We start from the raw sequence: 19,401 nt of genomic DNA, 5'->3' as shown, positions 1-19,401 counted from the left end.
GTAGCTTCTGAATTTCCCAACTCACCATTACTCCATAAATGACATACTTCACTTAATTCATTGTGAATTTAACCAGTAGTTACATGGATTACATTTCAGTTTGACTTAAAAGGCAGCATGGATCTTATGATTTGGGATGATAGAAAGAGAAAACTCAGGTACTCCTGGTCTAGTGGAAATATATGAGATGCGGGGTGGGTTGTTGCTGTGCAGAGCTGTCTGCCAAGAGAAGTCACAGTAAAGCAGAGGTGGAGGAGGAGGCGAGCTCTTTTGCTCTCTCTAGCTTGAGCTACTGACATCCTGTGGTGAATATGTGAAGTGCTGCAGTGATCTGTTCCAGCACCAGCACACTGTGCATACAGATCTTTTATTTTTTATGTACTGGAAAGATATTGTAGATATTAATATCAAAATCCCCAGTGTTGAATTAACACCATACTGTGTTTGCATATGTCCAATTGGATACAAATGAACTCTGAAAGTGTTAAATCAACATTCTGGGGGTTAATGCGACACTGCTGTGCCCCCTTTAATTATAGTTCCTTTATATGAGTCATCAAACTTTCTGCTTTCTATTGAATTTGACTTTTTTTGCTTCATTACACGTTGTCTTTTTCACCTGTGAATTATTATGAATCTGTTACTATAGCTTTGTTTCCTGAACTAATGGCCATAATAGTGTTAAAGCAGAATAATGGTATGCCTTATTTACCATGACCAAGTTCAATATCTTGTTGAATACGGCTGTCAAACATTTTTCCAAACTTCACGTTTGCTTGTTTATATTCCATGTTCACGTCACATGGGTAGACATATAGCATGTAGACATGTCGAGTGCTGTGTTCAACATACCACTTCATCATGTAGCTACACTAGATTGCCTCTAGGTATAAATATGTGTGAAAGTATGTGTTCATGATGCATTGCAATAGACTGGCATCCCAACCAGGGTGTGTGCGTCGCACTTCATTCCCAGTGTTCCTGGGATAGGCTCTGGATCCAGGACAAAGCAGTTACTGAAGATGAATGAATGGGCAAATGAATGTTATGCTACCTGTCAGAATGAATAACAACATAAGGGTTAAGGAGCTAATAGCAAGGAAAGAAGTAGGAAATACTGTATGTGTAGCGTTGTACTTGTGAGTGGTATAATTCCAAATAAAATCTAATTATTCCCAAATAAATGCTCACATTTTTCCCAATATAAATAATGGCAAAGTGTTTGAGCAAAGTGTTTGAGCATGAAGTGAAGCTACTTCTTGAACTCCCAGCTGCTGACTGACATGCAGCGCAACATTATTAATCCAAACAGAGCAGCTTGGCACTGTTGCACAGAAACCTTGGTTGCACCCTGTTGCTAGTTTTATCTCTACTACATTAGTAATAATATATTTTTCACTCTACAGACTCACAGTATTGAATCTTTTTGGTCTAACAAAATACAGAATGTCCTAAACTGTTTCATGTGTAATGTTTACACGTAGTTATTCTATCCAGCATTACTCAGAATTGATGGAGTTCCAGTAAGACATGGGTTACCTGAGTGGAATTGGCGGTGTTTGCAGTTCCTAATCAATACACAAGTCACCTATTGCTCTGATGCCACATTACAGTGCAGTTGTCTTTTCCACTTATCAGTCCCTCCAGGATTTCACAATTTTGCCATCGGAGAAATTAACACAAAGCAAACAATCAAACGCTGCAATATTCGGAAGCGCTTGTAATTTTTCAAAATATTTTCCGCAAATTTGGGCCAAGATCCAAAAGCCCTCTTCGATTCACATGCGTCAAACATGAGTACAGCGATAAGGTCTCATTTACCAACAAACATCACTGCAAAAGCCAATTTTGTGCAATTGTAATTTTGCCAATTCAAGTAGTTTTCTGGAAAAAAAAAAAAAGCACATAAAACTCAGCAAGTTTATCGCAAATTTTGAAAAAAGCTGCAGCAAAATCGAGCGTTTTTGTCCGCAACAATCATAAAAAAACTCAGCGAAATCCTGCAGGGACGGATTTATCTCCGTCTTGCCAATAGCTTTCCAATAATACCTCAAACACGCTTGATAGAGGTTTATTTTAATGTGTTTATTAGTGAATACAGAAGCTGTTTGAAGTGAGCAGGAGAGATTTGTAGTGTTTTTTAATGTTCACTCTTTAAGAATTCTGTTTTTCTTCTCATTTCTACTCCTGCTCTGTATTGTCACAATTAAATTTGAGGTACAAATACAGGGATGACCGTAGTTCTCATTTACAATAGCACGTTTTAAGTGAGCCCCTCTTTAATAAGTGTCACAATCCATAATGTATAATAGTTGGTTTTTTTAATGTACATTGCATAAGGTGTTGCTATAATAGCAAAGCATTTTAAACTAATTTGTTTTACTTGTTTACTCTTTTGTTTTACTATATTTATTGCTGAGATTTAATCAATGACCCAGGATTTTATAGCCCTATGCCTACTTCTCTTCAAATCAAATAAAACAGACATTTAAATGTTGATATTTCATTATTACTTAAGTGCCTTCTTGTTCCAGGCACCCAGCTATAAGAGAAGCTATTAGCATGCAGACAGACACTAAGAAACCTAGAGTTTAACAAGGCCTGTCTATTACTGGGAAATCTTAATCAGGCCTGATCTTCCCATTGGACTGAGCCTGTACAGATACTACCAAAAAGTCATGGCCCCCACTGCAAACATACATACATTACATAGCCATTCCCCTGACAGAGTGCTGTATTTTCAACTGATGAAAATGTGGACATGTCTTCTTCACATACATTAATATGTTAATTTCTGGACATTTAATTCATAGATTATGTATAATTTATTTATATAATTTATTCTGTGGAATTAGAGGGTCAATAGAAAAGCAGACAAGTCATTGGTTTAGTAGGAACACAGTGAAAAGGAACAATATTATGTCTTGTTTTTGCATAAACAAGACATAGTTAAAAATGTTCACAAAAAATATTAAAGCTAATTAATATTGAGAACAGAGAAACTGTTAAAAAAATAAATAAATAAAAAATAAAATAAAATAAGGGCATCTCCTAAACCTGCAAAAACTGAAATCAAATCGAATCATAAACAATCTTCAACAGCTAAAAATATTTTAATGATAAGTTAAAATAAAGTAAAAGTAAATAAAAATAGGTAAAATATTTAATGAAATCGGGCTACTGAAAGGATCTTCATTGTGTTGATATTCAGTCCCTCCAGGATTTTGCGATCACAGAAATTAATGCAAAATCAAGCTTGCAATTGAATGAGAATATAGAGCAGTTGTTTCCCCTCAGTCTTTTCAGGAGGTGTTCTAAATAATTGACCTTTTATTTATTGTTATGCATGTAATGCATTACTGAATACATTTAGGAAAGCATATTCATTATTCAGCCATCGATTCTTACAGAGGGTATTTTGCCAAACCCTGCCTTGAGTATGATTCTACATATTTTGACTGCTGTAGTGGCATACATCTTCTAAAGACTGGTACAGATGAAAAACTCAAGATATATTTTTCTCAAGATATATGGAGAAGGCTTATACAGCACAGTATTAATCATAGCCTGACTGCAATCAAAAGTGCTTTCCAGCATCACACAGTCTAAATCGGGGGCACGCCGCCTCATACCACAAACTGTCAAGTCAGCAACATTTGCAGAGTTGCTCGAGGTTATTTCAAGGGATATCATTCAGCAAGCTTGACTGCCTGTTTAATGCTTTTTACTGTCAGAGTATTAATGGACATGTTAGAGAACAACGAGGCAACGTTAAAAGTGTACAAGAGCAAACTGGCTCATTAATGCTTTATGACATGGGAGGGGCTTTGGAGAAAATGTCTTCTGAGTTGCAGAAAATGGCGCTCTGTTGTCCATCAACTTAGAAAATAAATCTCTTGAATCCTGTTTGTTAATGACCTATTGACTCTAATTTCTGATGCAGCATGTCTATTTCATACACAGCACAGCAATTTCCCCTTTTCATTGGGTTTCCTGACCGTGCTCAGACTTTCTTTTATGACTCAGAAATGATCATATCTTCTGTGCATTGTCACGTTATGCAAGACAAGTCAGCTCCACACCACTCCCCATGACATTATTTATTGAACGCATGTCATCTTTACTTAAAGTGAGGCCTCTGATGGGGTGTCTGCATTATTCAAGGCACAGATATTTAAATATGTTGCCTTGAATCACATTAATAAGAAGAGGAAATGACAGCCTGTGCAAAACACCTTAAACCATTTTAAATTCCTGGACTTTTTAGAGATTTTTATAATGTAAGCTGGAGGGCACCTAACCTACTGATTGACTTTTTTTTTGTTGCAAACCTTTTATTCCAAATGCAGTTCTGGTGAGAATAGCTTAAACAGTAGGCAAAGCGAATTATTCAGTAACATATGCTAATCATCTCCCATCTTCCCTGTGCCTTTTTGAATGGTTGGTCTGTGCTTATTTACTTTGCCTCTTTACTTTTACTTTCTACTTTTACTTTACTCTGTATTAAAACCATAAAATGGTGTGCATTGAAACATGCTAAATAGCTCTCCAAGGATAGACATTGCAATCAGAAACCATTTAGTATTACACCACTCTTCTCTTGCCACCAGGCCAAGGAACTGCCACTACACTATTGTTTGAACTGCTGCTCATAAAATGTCACTAGGCAGATAAACACACTAGTAGGAAAGCTAAGCTATAGCCAGACTGCCCTTTTGATAAAGTATATTCAAAATTAAATTCTAGAAAACACTAAAATGTTTATATCTGGATGAGAAGGAAGTGATAAAATAATGCATGCCCACAGTTTGAAGGATACACTGACCAATCACTCGTCTGCTATGTTTACAGCTCACTTTAAATTTATTCGTAATTTTATCCATAAAAATTCAGGCCTTGAGATAAGTAGTGTCTCCAATAAAGCAATGTCTCCAGTAATTTTTACCACTATTACCAAAACATACATTTCAATGTGACATACACTGTATGGCTAAAACTATGTGGACTCTTGACCATCACACCCATATCTGGTTCTTCCCCAAAATTGTCTAGCATGTCTCTGTATACTATGGCATTACAATTTCAATTAACGGGAACTAATGGGCCAAATGTGTTCCAGCATGAAAATGCCCCTTGCACAAAGTGAGGTCTAAAAAGACATGGTTTGCCCAGGTTTCTGTGGATGAACTGATGGCCTGCACAGAGCCTTAACCTCAACCCCACTGAACACCTTTGGGATGAATTGTAATGCAGACTGTGCGCCAGGCCACCTATCCTAGCATTAGTGAATGAGATCAGTAATTCTCTTGTGGCTGAATGGGCCAATCCCTACCCCGAAGAATCAATTCCCAGAAGAATGGTGGTTATTATAATAGTAAAAGGCAACTAAATCTGGAATGAGATGCTCAACAAGCATATATGGGTGTAATTGGTCCGGTGTCCAAAAAATATTTGTCATATAGTGTTGTGGTTACGTACTCGTCCAGGTCGGGCCCCAACATATATGTCAGCTGTTTAACTAATGTTAATCTTCATAAAGTCCTCATGCACTAGCACTAATACAGGCCCATTGGCGCAGGGATACTCTCAGGAATACCCTCCACACTCACTTTTCAGGTGGAGAGAGGAGATGGAGCAGCGGACGAGACAGTTAATGACAGGATTGCTAAATTGGGCTAGTTTAAAACGTACTCAGTGGCTTCCAAGATCTGGTTTTATAACAAATAATCATAATTTAATAATAAATAATAATACATAAATGAATAAATTGTCACAAAAAGCAAATTGTAATTCTAAGTAAGCTTATAAAACCACTCACAACGAGCTGCTAGACTGTGTGCTGGATGACTATGTGTTGTCAGTGCTCGACTGCCTATTATGGGGTACTCACTAGATAAAATCTCACTAGATAATAGTTTATAGCACAAGTCAATTGTGATAGTCTTTCGACTGAACATTGAAGCTATGCTGTTATTAATGTCATCATGCACCACCAAAATCTATAGTTATGAACTGCTGCTGGTTACATCAAACTCTTACAGCATGGCAATCGACTTAATACTGCTCCTCTCTCAAGCTGATATCATGCAAGAAAAATCTGCTTAAGTTCAGAAGGTCAGAATTGTAAGTAACTTGAGACACATCTCTGTTTTAGGCTCCACACTGTGTGGAACATGTCAAAATCTGCCCTTTTAAGAAGTCTGTCCAATCCTATGAGGAACATTGTGGGTGAATACAAAAATAAAATGCATGGCTTTTACAAGAGCCTAACATAACAAACATTTAGACATTAAGAGTTTTTCCATTTGTAAACCGCTCTCAGTACCAAACAGTTAACATTAATGAACCAGAAGACAGCAAAAAAAAAAGAAGCATGGAGACATCAGCTGGCTCCCTCCTCTCCGACTAGGTCCTATTCAGATTATCTGTTGTTGTTGTTTTTTTTTAAACTCAATTAGAAGTCTGTCCCAGTGAGAGGCATGTCTGCCATCTTTACCCAGATGACCTAAAATTACCTCCACCAATTCTTTCAAGTATCGTGTTAACTACAGCAGAAGCACTTGTTAACTTGACACATGAGAAGCCTCTCAAAACTGCTGTCTGACAGATGGTTGCAGTTCAATAGGAAAATGTCTTATCCAACGCTGAACAACCACTCAACTTCAGCACTAGCAGGGACACCTGTATTGCACTTAATGAAGGCATTTTCAGTAGGTGCTGAAAAGCACTGGCAGTTAAGCTTATACTAGACTGTAGAAAGCTGTCCACCATTTCCAGGACCTTGTCTTGCTTTTGAAGAAAGCAGACTGTAACATCATTATCATCTTCATCATCATCTGTCTCTCTCTCACCCACTGGTTTGGCACTATCTGGAAAACTGTTTTCTGAGGGTTTGTGAAGCTCCTGTTGTCATCTTTCTGTTGTTTGGTATAGTCGGAAGCTGGACAGATAACTTAATCATGTTTCCATACCATTTGCTCACTGTAGCCCGGGAACTAATGCTGCTTCATGTCCTGTAGCTTCTGATAAAGGAGCACAGCTACCTGCAACATATGCCACTAGCATGGTTGAGTGATTCTTCCTCGCAATACCCTGCTCTACACCACTGAGCTTGCAAAGTTAGCATGCATACATGTGAAGGAGTTGGGTTTCCCCTGGTTTCCTGTATCTCCACTGAGTGGGTCCTCCAGACCACTGCCCTGCCTCCATACCCATGATCCCACACTGTCTAGCTGACTAGCAAGCCTGGGACTTAGTGCTGCTACTCTATTGAGAAGCTGATCATGGCTAGCCTACTATGTTAGTGGAATTGTTTACAACACCCCAGGGTTGGAGCTGAGGCTTCTCTGCTAACATTACTTTTCTCCACTGGCTCATCTTTCTAATCCCTTGGCACTTCATTCCTCAGCTTCCACATTAGTCTGCCATCTGAAGACTAAGGAATTCATTCTGTTAGCGTATTCGAGTAGTAGTAGTTTCCACTATACACAGCAACCACTTTGGCTGTGTATACGAGCCATGCTGCAGGATTTGCACTTGGGCAGCCAATATCTAAGCTACCTTGAAGCCAAGGATAAACTCCAGTGAATCTGAAACACTAGCCTTGAGATTGACCATCTTAGAGAAGCAGTCTACGGTTTGGACGCCCACTGTGCTGAATATATAGTGATGCTGATACTGGCACGGAATTACCTGGCTGGTAGATTTATACCCTGAATTGGAGTAAAATCTGATCCCAGTGCCACTGATTAAACAGCCTGCTAATTGTTAATGTCCATGCCCAAAGACGACTGATAAGCAGAGTGAGAAGCTGAGAAAATGAGAGTCAAACCATTTTCAGTTACAACTGATTGTCACCGCCCCTGCTGGTTATTCAAAGAACCACAGTTATAGTACATATGTAACTAGCATTAACCTAGTAATTTATCACTAGTGATATAATTTATGACTGATCACTATTTATAACTAGTGACTTCCCATCACTGGAAAGTGACTACTCTCTTGAACATGCATGAGCTCACAGGTTCCAGTGATTGGTTAGTGTTGCTCTGATTGACAGGAGAGAGAGAGTAATGCCATCCATCCAAGAAAGTAGGGCCAACTATGCTCACTTGTTGTGCTGAGTTTGCACTCTCCCCATGATAGGGCGGAATCTTTCCTGTTGTTCCATCTAATTGACAGAAATAAGGACAGCAGTATAAAACATCTAGGTTTCCAGATCGATGGACTGCGCAATGTATTTACTGTTACCGCTGAACAGGCATCAGGTGTCACATTTAATAGGTCAGAGCATTTTTCGTATTCAGCTTACATTCAGTCTAGTACCAGAATAAGACAGTAGTACTCAATTTGTTGACTTGTGTGAATCATAAACAGCACAGACTTAAGGTAGGGTGATCAGATGCAAACAGACCAAATGTGGGACAAGTAGTAAGTTTGTGTGGGACAATATGGGACATATTTCCGACACCCAAAGACCTACCATTTTGATGCCTTTCTAAATGAATAAGAAACATGTGCACAAGGCCCATTTATATTTATGTCTTTTGTATCAAACAACGCAACAAATAGAAACATTACTGCATTAAGTGCAAAAAAAGGATTTCTATGACTTGATCTCACATGTATCCAGTTTGAGTGAAAACTGACAGCCCTATGATGCAAGTATAGGTCTCTGCGGAACATAAATGGGCGTTTCCCAATCAGTGGGCGTCTTCAGACCAGATAGGTGTTGTTCAATCATGCAATCAACTACGGTTATGGTTAGGGTTTGGGTTATTTTAACAAATCAGGTAAAGCGGTTGAAGAACTCCTATCCCGGTTTGAAAACACCCAATAATTGGAAAACGCTTTTTTTTGTTCTGCAGAGACACCATACTCGTGTGATGACAGGATTCAATACTTTCTCCACAGCCATTGGATGCATGTCAGATTTGGTCAACGCCCCCTGGGGACGATTGCTTCGTCAGCAATGCAACTGATGTTTTCTGTCTATTTCAGTTTATAACATACTGAAATATTATAGAAGCATGAGGAAAAAACAACTCAAACTTAGCGTAACACTTTCCCAGATTTGGGTAGGGAATGAAGAAGCTGGAGGCCGGCTTGGAACTACTCAAAAGGCGCTATATTCTTTACCTTTCACTTGAACTTTTCAGCGGTTTTATTTTATAGACACACACACGCACACAAGGCTCTTGCCTTGGCTCACTGCAACACAGAACATTCATTAGTATAATTCCCTGCAGATGTGCAAATCCTTACCACTCACCTTCTCTGGCTCCGCCCTCCATTTACAAACCGGCGCTCGAGCACGCCATGTTCAAATTTTGAGTTAACTCTTTATTTCCAATCAAAACGCAGAACATCATCTCAAGTTGCAGGATGCAGGACAAAGGACTAAAGACTGTGCTTTACAACACAAAGTGGGATGTCTGGTCACCCTAACTTGATGAGTGAGAAGTGGTGCTGTGGATTCTAAAAGTGGCCATAGAGGTCCCTTAGGAAAGGCAAAAATTGTGTTTGTGTGTATAACAGAGAGAGAGAGAGAGAGAGAGAGAGAGAGAGAGAGAGAGATGGCATAAGAGTAGGAGAGCATGCAGATGACATTCTTGCCATTTCACAGCTCAGGAATCTTGTAAGCCCCAGAATTATTTAGAGTCTGGTATAAACTTCCTGACGGCCATCCTGCTCTCTTCGAATTGACATCTAGCATTTATATAATTATTTATTTTTTACATCTTTAATATTGCCCTAAACATCTCCAGGGTGAACATGCTGTGCCACATGACATTAAACTCCAAATATTTCCAAAATATTTTGTGAAATGGCTTATTAAAAAAATAATAAAAAGGATAGATACAACCAATGTGTGTCCCAGAAGTCTCCATACATCCTTTAGGGGACTGTGTTTGCCAGCACCACGTCAGTTGTGCTTTCGTCACGGATGTTCGTGGACGTCCACTTCTCGGTTGGTCCAAAACACTTCTAGTCTTTTTGAATTTGTTAATAAGTTTGGCAACGGTGTCGTGTGTGATGTGATGACCCCTGTGTGCCGGCCATGTTTCTTGTTAACTTCCTGATTCAGCCATAAGAATGATCTCAGGACGCTCTTCCTTTGTCAAAGGCATTCTTGAGCACTATCTGGAAAAAAATAGTAAACTAAGTTGTCCCTCAAGGATTTTGCATTTGCAGAAATTAACGCAAAATCAAAAGACCGTGAAAAACAATTTCATGCAATTGCCATTTTGTCAAGTAATTTTCTGCAAAAAAAGCACAAAAAACTCCTCAAATTGCATCGGAAACTTTGAAAAAAGCTGCAGCAAAATCAAGCATTTTTGGATGCAACAATCACAGAACAATTGGTGAACTCATGTATGGACTGATTAAGTATGAAACATTTTGGAAGACATTTTGCTAAAAAGTGTTAATTTTCCCTATCTATTGAGGCTTTGGGGCACCTTGTAGTTCCCTTGTTTCAACCTCCTTGCTATAGTTATGGCTCCCAAGTTTTATATTTTCTTGTTTTGACTACTTGTATTTGATATTGGTATGCATATGACTGCTATGATCAGTCTCAAACCTTTTGGCACAGCTTTATTGAGTTAAGGTCAGGTGATATTCCATTACAGACACGACTGCCTCTTTTGTCTCCAAATATTGGAATTCATTTTCACCTTCATTTTTCATTCTCTGGCTTTTTAAATGTTCCATTGTCAACATGGTTGTGAGTAAATACTACCAAGCAATCCTAGCACAGAAGGCACTGGACTTGTAGCAGATTACAGCTAGGACAAAGTTTATCGATGGATTGCTGGTCTTCTAGACCAGCCTGCTTAGTGGTCTGCAAAAGACTCACAAGGCAGAGTGCTCCCCGAACCTTTTTGTGAGCAGCGTATGTACTATGTAAAGCTCTGCTTCATTTTTAATTTATTTTAAGCATTGAGCTATCTTTATTCAGTATGCCATGTTGGCTAGGTTATTCACATCTGAATTCACATTTGTAACAGTGAAAACACTGCACTCAGAGCAGGACTCCAAATGCCTGATCATTTTTAGCTGTGAGACTATTAATGAAACATCTGCATCGTGATGAGTAATCTACACAGCGTGGTGCAGATGTGCCTATTGTGTTTCATTTTCTGCTTCACAACATGTCTATCTGGGATGGTGTTATTTAGTTCCGTATGAAGATGGAAAAATAGTTCCCTAGTCGTGTCTTTTTCTGTTATGATCACCGACTGTCTGTGTCTTTATCTTTGAGTATCAATAGCCTCTGCCGTGTCAGTCTGTGATTTTTCTGGTTCTGTGATCTGACCCCCTGCAGTGGATTATAAACGCAGCAATCAGAGAACCTCAAATGAAGATTCCCTGCTGTAGAACAACCTGTAGGTCTTGTGTGTTTTATAAATGCCGCAGCTGAAAGTCAGGTGTAGCTGAATCCCCCATGTCCTTTAGAACATGGGTAGTAGGGAAAGACGGCTGGATCCCTGTCTGGCTTTCCACCGGTTTTATTTGCATCAATCAGGTCATAAGTGTTCCTTGGCTCAAAGGTGTTGCTTTTAATCTTCTGAATTCTGAGCATTTTTCAGCCTGGTCCACTGGATTTGTAGTGTTCATGTATTCCTGTGCTGAAAATGAAATGAAAAACTAGAGATGCACTGATACTAAATTTCTCAACCGATAGCGATAACCGATTATTCATGGTGATATTGGCTGATACCGATACCAATAGTTCTGCCTTTTATACCTTCTTTTAAATTAATCATATTAATTTAAAAGAATTCTTTATTCTCTCCATTTCAACAAGTTGTTTCACAGTAACTGGTCTCATAAACACAAAACACATTACTCTAATTAACATTAACAGATGAACTCAATTCTGAAGATTAAAGTAAGATTTCTTAACTTATTGAATTTTATTAATTCATATTAACATTGACTGACTTCTAAAAATCAAACTGGTAATATATAATATCAACTTTTTTATATATTAATATTAACCGGATATGAAATACACTACAAATATATTTTTCTGTGCGATATATACTTTTTGTCAACTCATCCTCATTTAAATCTTTCAACAGTGGCTTTAATTCAGGGGAAAAATAAATAAATTTTTCTCGATGCTGAAACTCCCGTTTCGCTGCTGCTCACTTCCAGTGTAAAATTTTAGCAGTGCAGAGATTACAGAGCTTACAAACTGCAGTTGTGTCATCATTCCACACACGAGACATCATATTTACACACAGCACGAAATCCATGTGTTTTCCCGCCCTCTTTTGATTGACAGGATATAATCGGATATAAAAAAAATAAATAAATGAAATAAGCTGCAGCAAAATCATGCATTTTTTGGCCACAACAATCACAAAAAAACTAAGCAAAATCCTGTATGGACTGGTAAATACAGTTGTTTTCTTCCTGATCCTGTGGTAAGTGTAAATGACTGTTATTGTTGTTGTTGTTTTTTCCTGTATTGGAATACAGCTTTGGTCTGCATTGGTTCTTTGTCACGCTCACCCTTAGACCATTATTATTATTATTATTATTATTATTATTATTATTTTGTCATCACTAGTTTTGAATTTGTATTATACAGTGACATATTTTAACCCTTTATTGTTGGGTAGAATACAACAGCTGCCCTTAAATTTTCATTACAATTCAGTTTTGAATAAACAGGTTTCTGTTCTCCATTTCTTAGCACAGAAAATCTTGCATACACTGCAGATGTGTTGGTTTGAGATTGGGTTAAAAAAAACAAACTAGAATGTTACTTTCGTGTTAAGTCATACAGGAAAGACCAACTGAGCCAAGAGAACAAGAGACTTTTACTACCTATACATTATTGCACCTTTATGCAATGCATGAATATATTTGAATAAATATAGTCTGTAGGGTGACTTTCTGATTGTTTAACGCAGTGAGGTGCTGAGAGTTAGGACGGATTCATCAAGTTGTGACAAAAACTTGTTAAACTGCCTTCTATCTTAGTAGCTGAACCGTCTGTTGATGTAGAGATGTCACTGAAATGCTCAAGGCTCCAGTGAAAAGTGAATGTTCTGGATATACGCTGGCTTTCATTTTTGTCAGTCTGATCTAATTATATTACCAATTTTGCTTGACAACATTCTTTACTGCCTGAGCACAAATATTATTGTAAGTACTGCAACATATATTTACTCTATGCACCTAATGCACCTATATACACATCGTATAATAATCATAATGTGGATAATAAAATTACTTACACTCACGTGCCACTTTATTAGGAACACCGGTACACCTCATTCATGCAATTATCCTATCAGCCAATCATGTGGCAGCAGAGCAATGCATAAAATCATGTAGGTACATGTCAAGAGCTTCAGTTAATGTTTATGTTAAATATCAGAATGGGGGAAAAGTCACTGATCTCTGTGACTTTGTTGTTGGTGCAAGACGTGGCAGTTTGGGATTTGTTTCTGTACAACAGTCTATAGAGTTTAGAGAGTGGTGTGAAAAACACAACAAAACAAAACAAAAAACATAAATCGAGTGGTAGTTCTGCATATGCCTTGTTGAGTAGAGAGGTTGGAGAATAATAGCCAGACTAAAATAACTAAAATAACCGCTCCACAACCATTGTAAGCAAAAAAGCATCTCAGAATGTACAACATGTCGAGACAGATGGGCTTTAAGAGCAGAAGACCACTCTATAGGCTCACTGAAACTGAACAGGTGAAGATTGTAAAAACATCACCTTTTTCCTGTCTTCACCTGCCCATGTTTGATGAGCCTGTGCCCACTGTAATCTTCCTTGGCTGACAGTAGCAGAACCCAGTGTGGTCTTCTGCTGTTGTAGCCAATCTGATCTGATCTAATCTAATCTAATCTAATTGAGTCTAGATAGATAGATAGATAGATAGATAGATAGATAGGCAGACAGACAAATAGTGTAGAAGTCAACTAAGTGCAAACTAATGGAGAACTGAATCAAAACCAAATTGGTGCCATATTCATTAATTTTGAACTCCATTGAGGAGCTCCACAGCAGCCACACACACCTACCCACTATTTTTCTCTATATAGTTCCTGTATTAAATAAACACAGACCCACAGATAAGGTAGCAATAAGAAGGCTAGCTAAACAGCTACCCATATGTATCTAACCAGTTAGCAATCTGTATTCAATGCCTGGTTCAAGGCTTCGGCAGCTACAGTCCAGCTTTTTTCTTCACCCATCTCTGGGTTACTGACCAGAAGGTTGGGAGTTCAAGCCCCAGAGCTGCCAAGCTGCCACTGTTGTTCACTTGAGCAACACCCCTAACCAAATCGCTCCAGGGGTGCTGTATCATGGCTGACCCTGTGCTCTGATATGCAAAAAAAAAAAAAAAAATTATTTTACTCTACTGTAATGTGTACTGTATGTGACAGACTTCTTCCTGCCACAACTCAGTTTTGTTTTCAATCAAAATGACTGTCTAGTATTTTTCTTTATCTACTTCATGTATTCTCTTTTTGCGCTGTCCATTTTCTTTGGCTGTTTTTACAGCTTGCTTTCAGATTTGAGGCACTGTCCAGCATGCACTACCATGTTTAAATGATTTGGACTGACCTAAAATTCGATACAGAGTAAGGAAATTAGTCGGTTTCCATCACACAGTCTCAGACTCCGACCGCTGATTTGGCTGCCCTAAAAATCGGTAGACTGGGACAGACTAGCAATGAAGCTTAATGATGATTCATGATCAAATCTGGGTAAAAAATGTATGTAGTGTAATGGAATAAGTTAAAGCTGACTGCATTATAATAAACAAGGCTTTTGTTTATGTTTACAAGCCTTTCAGGTTTTAAACTATGATGAGTGCTAAAGTACCGCTTATGATTTAGTTGTAATTAACAGAATATCAATTATGTTGATTATTGCAATCAGTAGCATTGTGTCTTACATCAAGTGACCCATACTTTTGACCATAAACAGTGTAATTGGTAGCTTTTTTATTTGAACAACATATTTGATTGTGAAAGCCTGGGGGAGAAATGTGATGATTATAATGTTCAAAGGCAAACTTGTGAAATTATGTAATTTCTGATCTGCTGATCTGAACTGCAGCACTTCACAAATAAATCTTTTCTTTTGTAACTGTAAATGCATTGTAATTACCTGGATTAGAAAGTTAAGCACTGCGTAGACTTTGGTGTGTTTTAGGAGAATAAATTTGGCTATCTCGCATTCGCTCTGTTTTCTGTCTGTCTCTCTCAGCTCACACCCCTCATGCAGCCCCCCCCCCCCCACACACACACACTTAAAAGATAAATGGAGTGAATGCTGAATCGAGCAGCTGTCATGAAACACTCTTTTTTTTCATGAAAGGGAACAAGGGCTTTGCCATGGTCTACTATTCTGTTCATTACTTATAGGACAGAAATACAAGGATTCAATTAAAGTTGGCTGTCATTTGACCTGTAGTAGTTTTGCTATGGGGAAAAAGGAAGCTTGAGCAAACATTGTGATATTAGGTCAAAATGTAGTAGACATTTTTAGGGTTTCAACTAACAATTATATGGATAATTGATTAATCTGTTGATTATTTCTTCGATTAATCGATTAGTTGTATTAAAAAGCCAATTTTTATTCTCTGTATTTCTTCTAAAAAATATTATTTCACATTCTGCCCGATGTTGTCCTTCAAACATCATGAAAATTGAAGGCTATGACAAAGGTATTAAATGTATCTATGTGGGCTATGCTGTACACTGTGCAAAGGATTTTTAAAAATATTAACATTATATTTTGAAAACAAAAAAAACAACTGATTGTCCACAAGCTTAAAAGCAGAAGTTAAATCACTTAAAAATGCTAAAAAAAAAAAGAAAAGAAAAACAAAAGCACAAACCAAGTGTTAACTGGTAAGAGGTTGAATGTTCTGCAGTAACACACACAGTGACTCATCTGAACACAGTAACATGTTCCTTTATTCTGTAAATGTATGACACCTCTTACATTTCTATACAATGACGTTATAACTCCATTACAGTTACTGCGCTCATAAACACACAATTACTATTGTTTCTAAATATCGCTAAATACAGTATCAAACAATATATTTGATCATAATTAATATTTTAGTCAGAGTTATTGCGCTTCCTTTTGTATCGCGTGCTGTTTGACACGCATGCGTGGACTCGCGTTCATTCAGTGAAGTTTAATGGAGACTCGCTCGCTGTCAGGATGAGGTTTTGAGTGTGTTTATGTAAAATAAATACTGGTGTGAATTTCTAACATTTACAGATAAGAATATAAAGATAAAAATGTCATTTCTGTGCTGAAGAAAACATGCACATCAATAAACCTTGGACACCCACTGACCCTGTCGCTGGTTGTCCTTCCGTGGACCACTTTTGGTAGGCACTAACCAATGCATACCGGGAACACCCCACAGGACCTGCTGTTTTGGAGATGTTCTGACCCAGTCGTCTCGCCAGCACTGTTTGGCCCTTGTCAAAGTCACTCAGATCTTTACACTTGCCCATTTTTCCTGCTTCCAACATGTCAACATCAAGAACTGACTGTTCAGTTGCTGCATAATATCTCTCACCAGTTGACAGGTGCCATTATAACGAGATAATCAATGTTATTCATGTCACCTGTCAGTGGTTTTAATGTTATGGCTTTTTGGTGTTCATACTACTGTATATTTTTTATGTAATAGGATTGGAAATGCTCCTTTTCAACATCTCTTAACACATCATATTTTCATGGCTATTGCCATATGTTTTATATAATGATAAACTTTTATGTTGTCCTTACTTTTTCCTTTGATTAATGGTATTCAGTTGTGTCTTTGTTCAGGATGTCATGTTGGCTTGGCTGCTTTAAGTCACATTTACAAAACTTACTATTATATCCACAGGAAATATGGCACTCAGAACAGGATTTCAAAAGCGAAGCACAAATGATTTCTTATGGATCTGAATTATGAGGGGTAATCTACACAGCATGGGGCAGATGTGCGTTTTCTCTTTTATTTATTTATTTATTTATTTATTTACTTACTTACTTACTTACTTATTTATTTACTTATTTTCGCTTCACAGCATGTCTGTCTGGGTTGGTGTTGTGTGGTCTGAAGAAGAAAACATTTAGTTTTGTATTCTCTAGTCATATATTTTCTCTTTTTGTTTGCTTGTTGAATTTGACTGAATACCAATATGTCTCTCTGTGCTCTGTCTGCTACTGATCTAAATTATGAATAAATTATGACCATGGCTAGCAGAGAAGCCCAAATACAGAGATACTGCAGTAGACAAATCCAACTATTTCTTTAAAATGTGAATAGTGTACCTGGTTTGTATGTTTATCATTTAAGTGCTAGTCATTTGCTGGTCAATTAGCCTAGCCACTGTCAGCTTAACTTAATATTAGTTGTTTTAAAGAGTCATAAACAGCAATATTGATATATTCTTCTAGTCTTACAGATATAAATACAAACATTTCAAGACATTAAAAATAATTACTTGTGATACTCATAATAGTTACTTAGTGGTTAGCAGTGGCTTAGGGGTCAGCACATCTGCCTCGCACCCCTGGGGTTGCAGGTTTGAATCCCACTTCTGGCCCTGTGTGCGCAAAGTTTGCATGTTTTCCCCATGCCTCAGGGTTTCCTCTGGTTACACCGGTTTCTTTCCTCAGTCCAAAGACATGCGTTGTAGAATGACTGGCATTTGCAAATTGTCCATAATGTGTGTGATTGTGCCCTGTGATGGGTATGCTGTCCAGGTTGTCCCCTGCCTTCCCTGGAATAGGCTCCAGGCTCCCCACCACCCTGTGTAGGATAAGTGGCATGGACGATGGATGGATGGAGATCATGTATATGAGCATTCTATTAAATATGCATCTAATGCAATTACACTGTTTGAACACCAGAGGTCTCAAACTGTGCAACCCACAGAGTTAAATGGTATAGATATAACAACAACCAGCATGCTTTATAGGTTATATGATTACACAACCCCATTATAACTGTTACGAATAGAGCTCTTCAGTAGCTTTCAAACGACACCAGCCCCGCGAGAACAAGGCTGTGGAAGTCAGGCATTTTAGCCGACTTTGGAACTCTATTTGTTTAGTAAAACGATGCCTCAGGCATGGCTACAGAGCTCATTCAACTGATCATTTAAGTCAGAGACGTTATTCAATAAAATTTTGGGGAGAATTTATGTTTTTTTAATTTATTTTTAAGATATGGTGTACATATTTACAATATTAAACCTCTGTTCAGAGCTATTCATGATTTTAGTTTTATACCGTCAAAAATGCACATTGTTTTGCATTTTTTATGATTAGAAATAAAAAAAAAAGAGTTTTTTCAGTCATAATTTTTCTTCATTCAATTTTTGTTAAAATATTCTGATAATTGCATTAAATCATGAATGGCAAAGCCAGTATCCTGAATTGAATCAAATCATGACCGGAGTGTATCGTTACACCCCTAGCATATGGTATGTATGGCTACCTTGTAGAATAGCCAGACTTCGGATAAACATGATAATTGTTAGCATTTTTCCCTTCTTTTTCGTACCATTAACTCACCATACAATTCACGTCGTTGTTATCAGATACTAAGTAATATAAACCAGTTCTAAAAAGACACATCTATTGAAAACATTCAACTGATGAAAATGTTGAAATCTACATCAGAGATCATTACTATACAGAAATGACAGAAAAAGAGCTTGTTTGATGTTCTTGCAGCTAATGCTTTTGCCTTAAATTGCCTTAACTCCTTTCCTGTATATCCAGACTGATACTGATAAGGCAGTGTCTGATAACGGTGCACCAGTTTCAGTGTGAAAGCATTTTTCTCTTGTGTGGAATGATGTCGACAATTTTGCTTTAATGCAGTCTGCCTGAACATTCGATTCCAGATATGTTGTACACACAAGAGAAAAAAGGGAGTGGCATAGTGGGTAACATCACAGCTCAAGGGTCCTGGGTTCAATCCTGAGCTTGGGTTACTGTTGAACAGAGTTTCTCATGTTCTCACCATGATTGTTTATGTGGGTTTCCTCCAACTTTCTAAAACCATGACCAGGTAAGTTAATTGGCTACAGTAAATTGTCCCTAGGTGGGAATCTGTGTGTGTGTGTGTGCATGGTGTCTTGTGATGAACAGGCATCTCATGTGGGGTGAATTGTCCTGCCCAGGCTACAGATCTACTATGACCAGTTACTGAAGAGGATGGAATGAATAAGAGGAGAAGAAAAATTACTTTGAAAAAGAGCTGAAACAGCTGGATAGTATGATAGACAATGTATAGATTTATTTCGTTATTGCTTTTCCTCCCTCAAAGGCACCTTTTTACATGTTTGTCCATGGGCTGCATTTTATAGCATGCAGTGCAGCTGCCTATACAG

The 19,401-nt window shown here is 37.9% G+C and overlaps 1 long non-coding RNA gene across 1 annotated transcript in view; it reads left to right on the top strand.

Annotated features, from left to right (window-relative positions):
- Positions 1–19,401, top strand: part of LOC128600233 (uncharacterized) — a 108,172-nt gene that overhangs the window by 34,990 nt on the left and 53,781 nt on the right. The gene's annotated exons all lie outside the window — the stretch shown is intronic.

Source organism: Ictalurus furcatus, chromosome 24 (assembly GCF_023375685.1).
Source record: "Ictalurus furcatus strain D&B chromosome 24, Billie_1.0, whole genome shotgun sequence".
NCBI lineage: Eukaryota > Metazoa > Chordata > Actinopteri > Siluriformes > Ictaluridae > Ictalurus > Ictalurus furcatus.
This window is presented reverse-complemented; position numbering and strand designations above follow the sequence as displayed.